The 11,975-nt window shown below is 41.0% G+C and overlaps 1 protein-coding gene across 5 annotated transcripts in view; it reads left to right on the top strand.

Moving 5' to 3' along the window:
- The first annotated feature begins 4,059 nt into the window (after positions 1 to 4,059).
- GPR142 (G protein-coupled receptor 142) overlaps positions 4,060 to 11,975 on the top strand; it is a 28,624-nt gene continuing 20,708 nt past the window's right edge. For 3 of the 5 annotated variants that reach the window (XM_072113721.1, XM_072113718.1, XM_072113719.1), the window contains exon 1: positions 4,060 to 4,143. The gene's annotated coding sequence lies outside the window, so the exon portion shown is untranslated. The other 2 variants (XM_072113720.1, XM_072113722.1) reach the window with 2 other exon arrangements.

Here is an 11,975-nt window from a genome sequence, read left to right as displayed (position 1 = left end):
AGGACCAAAAGTCATCCGGCCACCAGTATCAAAAGTCATCCGACCACCAGGACCAAAAGTCATCCGGCCACCAGGATCAAAAGTCGTCCGATCACCAGGATCAAAAGTCATCCGGCCACCAGGATCAAAAGTCATCCGACCACCAGGATCAAAAGTCATCCGACCACCAGGATCAAAAGTCATCCGGCCACCAGGATCAAAAGTCATCCGACCACCAGGACCAAAAGTCATCCGGCCACCAGGATCAAAAGTCATCCGACCACCAGGATCAAAAGTCATCCGACCACCAGGATCAAAAGTCATCCGACCACCAGGATCAAAAGTCATCCGGCCACCAGGATCAAAAGTCATCCGACCACCAGGACCAAAAGTCATCCGGCCACCAGGATCAAAAGTCATCCGGCCACCAGGACCAAAAGTAATCCGACCACCAGGATCAAAAGTCATCCGACCACCAGGATCAAAAGTCATCCGGCCACCAGGATCAAAAGTCATCCGGCCACCAGGATCAAAAGTCATCCGGCCACCAGGATCAAAAGTCATCCGGCCACCAGGATCAAAAGTCATCCGGCCACCAGGATCAAAAGTCATCCGGCCACCAGGATGAAAAGTCATCCGACCACCAGGATGAAAAGTCATCCGACCACCAGGATCAAAAGTCATCCGACCACCAGGATCAAAAGTCATCCGACCACCAGGATCAAAACTTATCCGACCACCAGGATCAAAAGTCATCCGGCCACCAGGATCAAAAGTCATCCGACCACCAGGATCAAAAGTCATCCGACCACCAGGATCAAAAGTCATCCGACCACCAGGATCAAAAGTCATCCGACCACCAGGATCAAAAGTCATCCGACCACCAGGACCAAAAGTCATCCGACCACCAGGATCAAAAGTCATCCGACCACCAGGATGAAAAGTCATCCGACCACCAGGATCAAAAGTCATCCGACCACCAGGATGAAAAGTCATCCGACCACCAGGATCAAAACTCATCCGACCACCAGGATCAAAAGTCATCCGGCCACCAGGATCAAAAGTCATCCGGCCACCAGGATCAAAAGTCATCCGACCACCAGGATGAAAAGTCATCCGACCACCAGGATCAAAAGTCATCCGACCACCAGGATCAAAAGTCATCCGACCACCAGGATCAAAAGTCATCCGACCACCAGGATCAAAAGTCATCCGACCACCAGGATCAAAACTCATCCGACCACCAGGATCAAAAGTCATCCGGCCACCAGGATCAAAAGTCATCCGACCACCAGGATCAAAAGTCATCCGGCCACCAGGATCAAAAGTCATCCGGCCACCAGGATCAAAAGTCATCCGACCACCAGGACCAAAAGTCATCCGGCCACCAGGATCAAAAGTCATCCGACCACCAGGACCAAAAGTCATCCGGCCACCAGGATCAAAAGTCATCCGACCACCAGGATCAAAAGTCGTCCGATCACCAGGATCAAAAGTCATCCGGCCACCAGGATCAAAAGTCGTCCGACCACCAGGATCAAAAGTCGTCCGACCACCAGGATCAAAAGTCATCCGACCACCAGGATCAAAAGTCATCCGACCACCAGGACCAAAAGTCATCCGACCACCAGGATCAAAAGTCATCCGACCACCAGGATGAAAAGTCATCCGACCACCAGGATCAAAAGTCATCCGACCACCAGGATGAAAAGTCATCCGACCACCAGGATCAAAACTCATCCGACCACCAGGATCAAAAGTCATCCGGCCACCAGGATCAAAAGTCATCCGACCACCAGGATCAAAAGTCATCCGACCACCAGGACCAAAAGTCATCCGACCACCAGGATCAAAAGTCATCCGGCCACCAGGATCAAAAGTCATCCGACCACCAGGATCAAAAGTCATCCGACCACCAGGATGAAAAGTCATCCGACCACCAGGATCAAAAGTCATCCGACCACCAGGATGAAAAGTCATCCGACCACCAGGATCAAAACTCATCCGACCACCAGGATCAAAACTCATCCGACCACCAGGACCAAAAGTCATCCGACCACCAGGATCAAAAGTCATCCGGCCACCAGGATCAAAAGTCATCCGGCCACCAGGAAAGAAAGGAGATTTACAATGGAGCAAGAACCATTGTGATAGATACAGGTATAGAATATGGCCAGATAAATAGGGGAAACGTTTGCATACACTGTATAAAAAGACACATAGGATGTCTGACATGTCTGACATAAAATCAGGATAAACCTTGCCCGTTTTGGGCCATTACAATTAACAATATTATTTATATTTACCTAATGCCAGAATAATGAGAGAGAGAGAATTTTTAAGGCATTTTCGGTATGATGGCTGAACATTCCCATCTTGTTTGTACTTCCGTATAATTGTTTGTACACATGAACAAGGCACATTCAGGTTTCTGGAAATTGCAGTCAAGGATGAACCAGACTTGTGCAAGTCCACAATTCTCTTCCTGATATCTTGGCTGATTTCTTTAGACTTTCCCATGATGCAACACAAAGAAGCAGCGTGTTTCAGGTTTGTATTCAAATGTGTCTAATTAAATTCGATGTTACCAATAATTAGAAGCTTCCACAGACATAACATTATCAAATAGTCTGTCCCGCGTTTCCCATTTTAGATCAGCGAGAAAAACATCCTATGGGGGAGATTTATCAGAAGTTTCTGAGGTAAAACTGCTCTAGTTGCCCATGAAAACCAATCAGAGCTCAGCTTTCATTTTCCCACAGCTGGTTATAAAATGAAAGCTGAGCTCTGATTGGTTTTCATGGGCAACTAGAACAGTTTTACCTCAGAAACTTCTGATAAATCCCCCCCTGTGTATCTTTTATATATAGGGTCTGGAATCTATATGTAGTGTATGCCGCATCATATAGCTTGTATATAGAATCATAGATGTCTTGGACATGTGACCCCAATATGGCAAATATTGGGGCTCATTTACTAAGTGTCCACGTAGCGCACGTAGCGTAACGTTTCGTCTGGTTTCCCGACAATTTCCGTTTTGCGGCGCATTTAACAAGGGTTTTTTGGCGCACGCGATTGGTTTTGGCGCACCTGCGGCGGCTTGCACACGACACAAATCGGGGGGCGGGTCGTCGGACAACCCGACGGATTCGGACTACGTGCGGGATTTAACATTTCGAATTGTGTTGCAAGACACACACTTACAAGCACCATGAAGAAGGCGAACTCCGGCGGACCTCGGCGCAGAAGCAACACATACAGGAACTCGGGCGCATGAGCTCCGTGAATCGCGCCGGACTTCATCTTCGTCGGACCGTCCGAATCGGGGATTGCGACGGGACCGGGTAAGTAAATTTGCCCCATTATGTACTACAACCCTCTGAGTGGAAACCCTGATCATCTACCAGAATCCTGACGCAGAGGACCAGATAGTTGGGAGTATTACCCTAGATACAGACTACACTGGCTTTGTTTGTAGTCTGTAACCATGGAGACACCTGTTGATCTTACAGATTTCCATTCTACACTATTTTGTGACTTTATAGCTTGATGACTGTGACAGATTAATTCATGGGCCGGTCGTCTCCTCTGGGATTGCAAAAAAAAAACAAAAAAACAAGGATGACGTTTCCGATTTCCTAGGAGAACAGTAATTAAAGGCAATTCGGTGTTTATCATTCAGTCATTAAGGCAATAATCAGCACAATGTCAACACACAGATGTAGGATATTATCTGCCGGGGGGGAGGGGGAATCGGTATATAATAATAAAACGTGAAGTCTATCATAGACGAGGCCTTCGTTATCCGGGACCGTGCCGCTTCCATGACAACCAATCAGGAGCAGGGAGGTAGAGTCATTCTGGAGCTGCTTTCTATCAATTTCGAGGACTCGTCCACTTTGTCGTCCAGTTTTTTGGGTCCTGAGTAGTTATTATGATGATATGACTTAATTGAGGAGATTTATCAGAAGTGTCTGAGGTCAAATTGTTCTAGTTGCTCAAGGAAACCAATCATAGCTCAGCTTTTATCTCCCCACAGCTGTTTATAAAATGAAAGCTGAGCTCTGATTGGTTTCCATGAGCAACTAGAACAATTTGACCTCAGACACTTCTGATAAATCTCCTCTATTGTCATGGAGTGTCGGGAAGACCTGTGACAACCTTGTAAGAGCTGTAATGGCGGCCATATTGGTTGTCAGCTACATTAGAGAGATATATTTATAGGGGGAATGGGTGTTTCAGGGGAAATATTGTAAAACATACATGTCACAATGTGGCCCGAATGGGTTGGTGCTGTGGGCAGCGGGTTGTGGACCTACTATGCCATCTATCTGGTCTGGTTTGGTGTATTGGGTTAACTGACCCCATCGGTTTTCACCCTTTAACCCCTTTTACAGAGGTCTGGATGACAGGGTCACCAGGTCACTACCTGACCTAGGGATTCCTGAATGAATCATCAGGGGGGGTCATACAGAGAAGAGTCAGGGACAAGCCAAGGTCAGGGAAGGCAGAGACTAATGAAGCCCTAGATCAGAGCAGGTAGAAATTTTATAATTTTTGTAATTTTGTCTCACCACTTATATGCCATGTTTACTATTGACCGTGGCATCTAAGGAGTTGAATGGTAAAGCAGATACCTGTGGTGAGAAAAAAACAATAGTTCTTGAAAATAGCAAATATACCGACCTAAGAGATGCCCTAACAAGGTCACCCAGTGCCAGTCACAGTGACCCTGTAGTGTTCCCCTATTAGTAACAATTCACTTGCCGCTCCTCAGTGTCTCACCAATATAATTCATGGATATGTCGGGTCCTCCACAGCGAGAGATGGATATATGTAACATTCAGGGCACCGGTAAAGCTGGGTGATAGCCCCTATATGGTCACATTGCTCCCCAGAATAAGAGGTGTCTTGAGGTACACGGTGTAGATGATGTGGAGGGTCATGGACTGTCTGTACAATGTTCTATATGAGGGCAGAGCAGTCTGTACATGTGTGATGGAGGAACACACCTCCTGCGTGTCACACACCTCTCCTGTCACTACCCCCCGCCGCCTCGTCCTGCTGCCTCTCTGCGCTCAGCATGCCTGGAAATAATGTGCTGCTCTGATAACCTGCACCTCCAGCCACACAGCAGCCCATGGCACAGCGGGCACAGGGTGTCACCAGCCACAAGGTAAGAGGAGCCTGTGCCCGGGACCACCAACAAGAGGGGCACAAACTAATCATGGGGGGCATGGGGGATTATCTAATCTATATATACTTCTGTATGTATGAATCAAACTATTTTAAAACTATCTATCTCCTATCTATCTATCTATCTATCTATCTCATATCTATCTATCTATCTATCTATCTCATATCTATCTATCTATCTATCTATCTATCTATCTATCTATCTCATATTTATCTATCTATCTATCTCATATCTATCTATCTATCTCATATCTATCTATCTATCTATCTATCTATCTGTCTCATATCTATCTATCTATCTCATATCTATCTATCTATCTATCTATCTCATATCTATCTATCTATCTATCTATCTATCTATCTATCTATCTATCTCCTATCTATCTATCTATCTCATATCTATCTATCTATCTATCTCATATCTATCTATCTATCTCATATCTATCTATCTATCTATCTATCTATCTCATATCTATCTATCTCCTATCTATCTATCTCATATCTATCTGTCTGTCTATCTATCTCATATCTATCTATCTCATATCTATCTATCTCATATCTATCTATCTATCTATCTATCTATCTATCTCATATCTATCTATCTATCTATCTCATATCTATCTATCTATCTATCTATCTATCTATCTATCTATCTATATATCTATCTATCTCATATCTATCTATCTATCTATCTATCTATCTATCTATCTATCTATCTATCTATCTATCTCATATCTACCTGCCTTCTTTGTTTATTATTTTTCATCTGTCCATCAATCTTTATTATGTACCTATCTATCTACCTTCCTCTATCTATCATCTATCGTCCTTATATCCATCCATAGTGGAGCTCAGGAGATGTAGATGTGATGTGTTGAGTAGTTATGTTTGGGATTATCTACGTCTCTGTAATATTGTATCATTATATAGTCACACTATCCAGTGACATCACATACAGGATAAGGTACAGTATAATATTAATCATTCTGGCTCCCTGATTAAGAAAAGTCATTAGGAGATCGCTCCCAACCAATTTGAGAAGAAGGAATCCACTAATTTGCATATAGTCTCCACCTCCTTTTCAGTCGCCAACCATTAGTTCCAGGGTCGTTTAAATGATTTGTGCACTATATGGCGGTATTATTTACACACTGTATGAAAGTTTAATAAACACTGTTATTGTAGTACCGTGTGGCAGTATTATTTGCACACCATTATAAGAGAACTCTATATATAACCTGATATAGGTGCACTGTATGGGAGTATTATATACACACACCATCATGAGAGCACTGAATGGCAATATTATTCATGCACTATATTTAGCACTGTATGAGAGTATTATATACAGACTGATATAGAGGCACTGTATGGTGGCATTATTTACACACTGTTATTGAAGCACTGTATGGAAGTATTATATAAACACTGTTATTGGGGTCCTTTATGGCAATATTATATAAACTCTTTTATTAGAGCACTGTATAACGTTATTATATGTACACTGATATAGGTGCACTGTATGGGAGTATTATATACACACACCATCATAAGAGCACTGAATGGCAATATTATTTATACACTATATTTGGCACTGTATGGCAGTATTATATATTCACTTGTTATAGGAGCATGGTATAACAGCATTATGTACACACCATTATTAAAGCAGTATATGGCAGTATTATATATACACTGTTATTAAAGCAGTATATGGCAGTATTATATACACAGTTATTAAAGCAGTATATGGCAGTATTATATAAACACTGTTATTAAAGCAGTATATGGCAGTATTATATACACAGTTATTAAAGCAGTATATGGCAGTATTATATAAACGCTGTAATTAAAGCAGTATATGGCAGTATTATATACACACTGTTGTAAGAACACCTTGAGGCAATTTGCTGTTATAAAATGCTAAATAATACTGCTATACAGTGCTCCAGCACAGAGGAGATGTGGTGGGGAGATGTGACCACATTGTATCCCTGTCCCCTCATCCCAATTGTCATCTGTGGATTGAGAACTGATGTCCATTGTTACTGTAATGTGTAAGAAGTATAAGGAAATCCTCTCAGTATGAGAACCATGGACTTGTCTCCTATGGATTCTCCGAAGGACACTGACAAGAGCGGTCACCACACGGACTCATGGTATTAATGTTCCTGTTTCATTGTAGTGAAACAAAAAATATTATTTAAAAAATATATTTCTGACCTTATTACTATAGAAATATTATTGCCATTGTGACAGGATCACTGTATGGCGGTATTTACTAGTAATGGTACTGAAGCACAGCATGGGAGCATTATTCAGGGCCTATTACTTGAGCATTATATGGTAGTGGTATTTGTGCACTGTATGGCAGTATTATTTGAGCGCTATATGGTAGTAGTATTTGAGCGCTATATGGTAGTAGTATTTGAGCACTATATGGTAGTAGTATTTGTGCGCTATATGGCAGTATTATTTGAGCGCTATATGGCAGTCGTATTTGAGCGCTATATGGCAGTAGTATTTGAGCGCTATATGATAGAAGTATTTGAGCGCTATATGGTAGTAGTATTTGAGCGCTATATGGTAGTAGTATTTGAGCACTATATGGTAGTAGTATTTGAGCGCTATATGATAGAAGTATTTGAGCGCTATATGGTAGTCGTATTTGAGCGCTATATGGTAGTAGTATTTGAGCACTATATGGTAGTAGTATTTGACGCTATATGGCAGTAGTATTTGAGCGCTATATGGTAGTAGTATTTGAGCGCTATATGGTGGTCGTATATGAGTGATATATGGTAGAAGTATTTGTGCGCTATATGGTAGTAGTATTTGAGCACTATATGGTAGTAGTATTTGACGCTATATGATAGTAGTATTTGAGCGCTATATGGTAGTAGTATTTGAGCACTATATGGTATTAGTATTTGAGCGCTATATGGCAATAGTATTTGAGCACTATATGGTTGTCGTATTTGAGCACTATATGGTAGTCGTATTTGAGCGCTATATGTTAGTAGTATTTGTGCGCTATATGGCAATAGCATTTGAGCGCTATATGGTAGTCGTATTTGAGCACTATATGGTAGTAGTATTTGAGCGCTATATGGTAGTAGTATTTGAGCGCTATATGGTAGTCGTATTTGAGCACTATATGGTAGTAGTATTTGAGCACTATATGGTAGAAGTATTTGTGCGCTATATGGCAATAGCATTTGAGCGCTATATGGTAGTCATATTTGAGCGGTATATGGTAGTAGTATTTGAGCGCTGTATGGTAGAAGTATTTGTGCGCTATATGGTAGTAGTATTTGAGCGCTATATGGTAGAAGTATTTGAGCGCTATATGGTAGTAGTATTTGAGCGCTATATGGTAGTAGTATTTGAGCGCTATATGGTAGTAGTATTTGAGCACTATATGGTAGTAGTATTTGAGCACTATATGGTAGTAGTATTTGTGCGCTATATGGCAATAGCATTTGAGCACTATATTGTAGTAGTATTTGAGCGCTATATGGTAGTATTACTATTTTTTTTTTACTTTAGCACCCTGTGGCAGTAAATGTTTTAGGCATTTTATGGATAATTATATATACACTATTACTAGAGCTCACTGAATGTTAGCACTTTTATGCCCTCTTTACTGGAGAGCTGGATAGCAGGAATATTCAGGAAAGGGACATTACTCATAGATCCAGGCACCGTGACTGCGGTAATATTCTTATATCTGTTATCCATGGTCTCCTTCCTTCTGAAATCAACTTTTAAAATCATGCTAATGAGTCTCCGGGAGGCGTTACCAGAGCTGTGGCTTCACAGGCTGTTACACTGTACAAAAGTACTTCCCCCCTCCCACTGTGTTTGATTACCTTCGAAGACGTGAGTGAGCAGGGGTAGGGTAAGACAGTACTTGTGTGGGTTTCCTCCGGGTCCTCCAGTTTCCTCCCACACTCCAAAAACATACTTGAAGGTTTCTTGTGAGCCCCATGGGGACAGGAACTGATTTGGCAAGCTCTGTGCAGCGCTAAGTAATCTGTGAGTGCTATATCTATAAAGGAAAAAGGACAGTGTAACATCCTGTGAAACGGCAGTATTTTCCAGCTTACTCTTTGCGTGGCCCCACTTAAGTTGAGCTCAGGTTCCCCCACATCCCTGGGTACGGTACTTTATATACATGTGCACTTGCAGTGGGATCGATGTTATTGATCGCTGTGGGATGATTTCGGCGGTCTAGTTGTCACGTGAATCTCTAAAATTTCACGGAACGTCAGTTTTCCGAGATATGTGAGCGGAGTCTATTCCTGCACACTCGGCATTAATAGGAGCGGCGGTGACAGGAGATATATCCCGCGCTGCCTCCGTGATCATTATACTGCACACAGTAGGGAATATGGGAACGTTATGGCGGTGCTATTTATAGACCTGATAAATGGCCGTCACATTGTCTGGAATCTGATAACAACCCCTTATGGGACCAAATTGGTGGTCACCCAGCTTTCCCGAAAACAGATACAACCCAGAAACCTTTGACTTCTTGGTTCTATCGATGTCTTGTAAAGCTGTGTGACGAACCAATGAGGGCATTATCACAGATGCGACAGGTATTGTCACACAGCTTTTCTTAATCCTGAATGGCAACGTGGCTAAAAAATGTGGTAGTATATGTCCTATACCTACATAACTAGTATATCTGTCATTCAGGACTCTCGGAAAGATGAGTGACTTATAATATAGTAATTACTATAGGTCTCAGAGAGGTAATCATGCATCTACATGACATATCTGGCTTATAGTTGTGCATAACAAGCATATTTGCCACTCAGGAGTCTGAAAAAGTTGGGTGGCAACCAATGTGGTCATTAATACAGCTTTTCTTACTCCAGAATGACATTCCTGTCTGCAAATACTGTAGTATTTCTCCTGTTACTGCATTATTTTTCGTTCAGGGGTCTGGGAAAGTTGGGTGATTACTTTAGGTCTCAAAGAGGTTCCCTATGTCTCACACCTGCATGAAATCTCTCTTAACACTCAGTAATGTACCATGTTTCCTATTTCATAATCATTCAGGAGTGTGGGAAAGCTGGATAACAGACAATAGGGTCAATATTCTAGGTTCTCCACTGATTTCCCAGGTTTGCTGAATAACAATAACACCTGAATATATGCCCTATGGCTGCATAGCTAAGCTCTAATCCGGATCTGGAAAAGCTGGGTGACTACCACTGTTGTCATTATAGACATAGATCCAAAAGATGTTGTTTTCTTACTTCTGAAAGACAAATCTGGTGGAATATTCCTTGTCCCGTATAGACATATTTGTCATTCTGGGACCTGGGAAAGATGGGTGGCAATTATTAAAATTATTCTTGCATATCTATACTGCACCCCAATAACGGTGGTATATATTGCCCAAATAATGCCATAAAGTTCTTACACAGTGCTGCCATGTAGTAAATATATAACCACTATAAAATGGTATTATATGGGTACTATATAGCAGTTCTATTTGGGCACTATATAGTGGTATTATTTAGGTACTATATCACGGTATTATTTGTGAACTATACAGAAATATGATTTGTGAATTATAAATCACTATTATCTTGGAACTACCGGTATGTAGTGGTGTTATTTGGGCAGTAGCAGTATTATATAAGTACTATATAGCGGTATTATTTGCGAACTATATAGTGGTATTATATGGGAACTATAAAGCAGCATTAGCTGGGAGCTATATAGCTGTATTATTTGGAAACTAGATCGTTGTATTCTTTTTGGAGCTCTCCTCTAAAGTGGTTTATTTGGGAACTTTATAGGGGTATTATTCGGGAACAATGCAGTGGTATTAGCTGGGAACTATATAGTAGTATTATAGTGTCAGTATGCTATCTGCAGTGTCGTTATATATTATTTGAGAACTCTATAGCGGTATTATTTAGTATGTAAATGGCTTATCTTGGTATTTCTAAAGGTATTATATGGGAACTATCCTGCAGTGTTGTTATATATTATTTGGGAACTCTATAGCGGTATTATTTAGTCTGTATATGGATTATCTAGGTATTTATGGTGGTATTATACAGGGACTATACTGCAGTGTTGTTAATTATTATTTGGAAACTCTATAGCAGTATTATTTAGTCTGTAAACGGATTATCTAGGTATTTATGGAGGTATTATATGAGGACTATACTGCAGTGTTGTTATTTATTATTTGAGAACTCTTTCGTGGTATTATTTAGTCTGTATATGGCTTATTTAGGTATTAATGGTGGTATTATACAGGGACTATACTGCAGTGTTGTTAGTTATTATTTGGAAACTCTATAGCGGTATTATTTAGTCTATATATGGCTTATTTAGGTATTAATGGTGGTATTATATGGGGACTATCCTGCAGTTTTGTTATTTATTATTTGAGAACTCTGTAGCGCTATTATTTAGTCTGTAAATGGCTTGTCTAGGTATTTATGGCGGTGTTATATGAGGACTATACTGCAATGTTGTTATATATATTTGGGACCTCTGTAGCGGTATTATTTAGTCTGTATATGGATTATCTAGGTATTTATAGTGGTATTATATGGGGACTATCCAGCAGAGTTGTTATATATTATTTGGAACTCTATAGCGGTATTATTTAGTCTGTATATGGATTATCTAGGTATTTATAGTGGTATTATATGGGGACTATCCAGCAGAGTTGTTATATATTATTTGGAACTCTATAGCGGTATTATTTAGTCTGTATATGGATTATCTAGGTATTTATAGTGGTATTATATGAGGACTATCCT

Source organism: Engystomops pustulosus, chromosome 6, assembly GCF_040894005.1.
Source record: "Engystomops pustulosus chromosome 6, aEngPut4.maternal, whole genome shotgun sequence".
Lineage (NCBI taxonomy): Eukaryota > Metazoa > Chordata > Amphibia > Anura > Leptodactylidae > Engystomops > Engystomops pustulosus.
The sequence above is the reverse complement of the archived record's forward strand: the minus strand, read 5'-3'. Positions and strand labels throughout refer to the sequence as shown.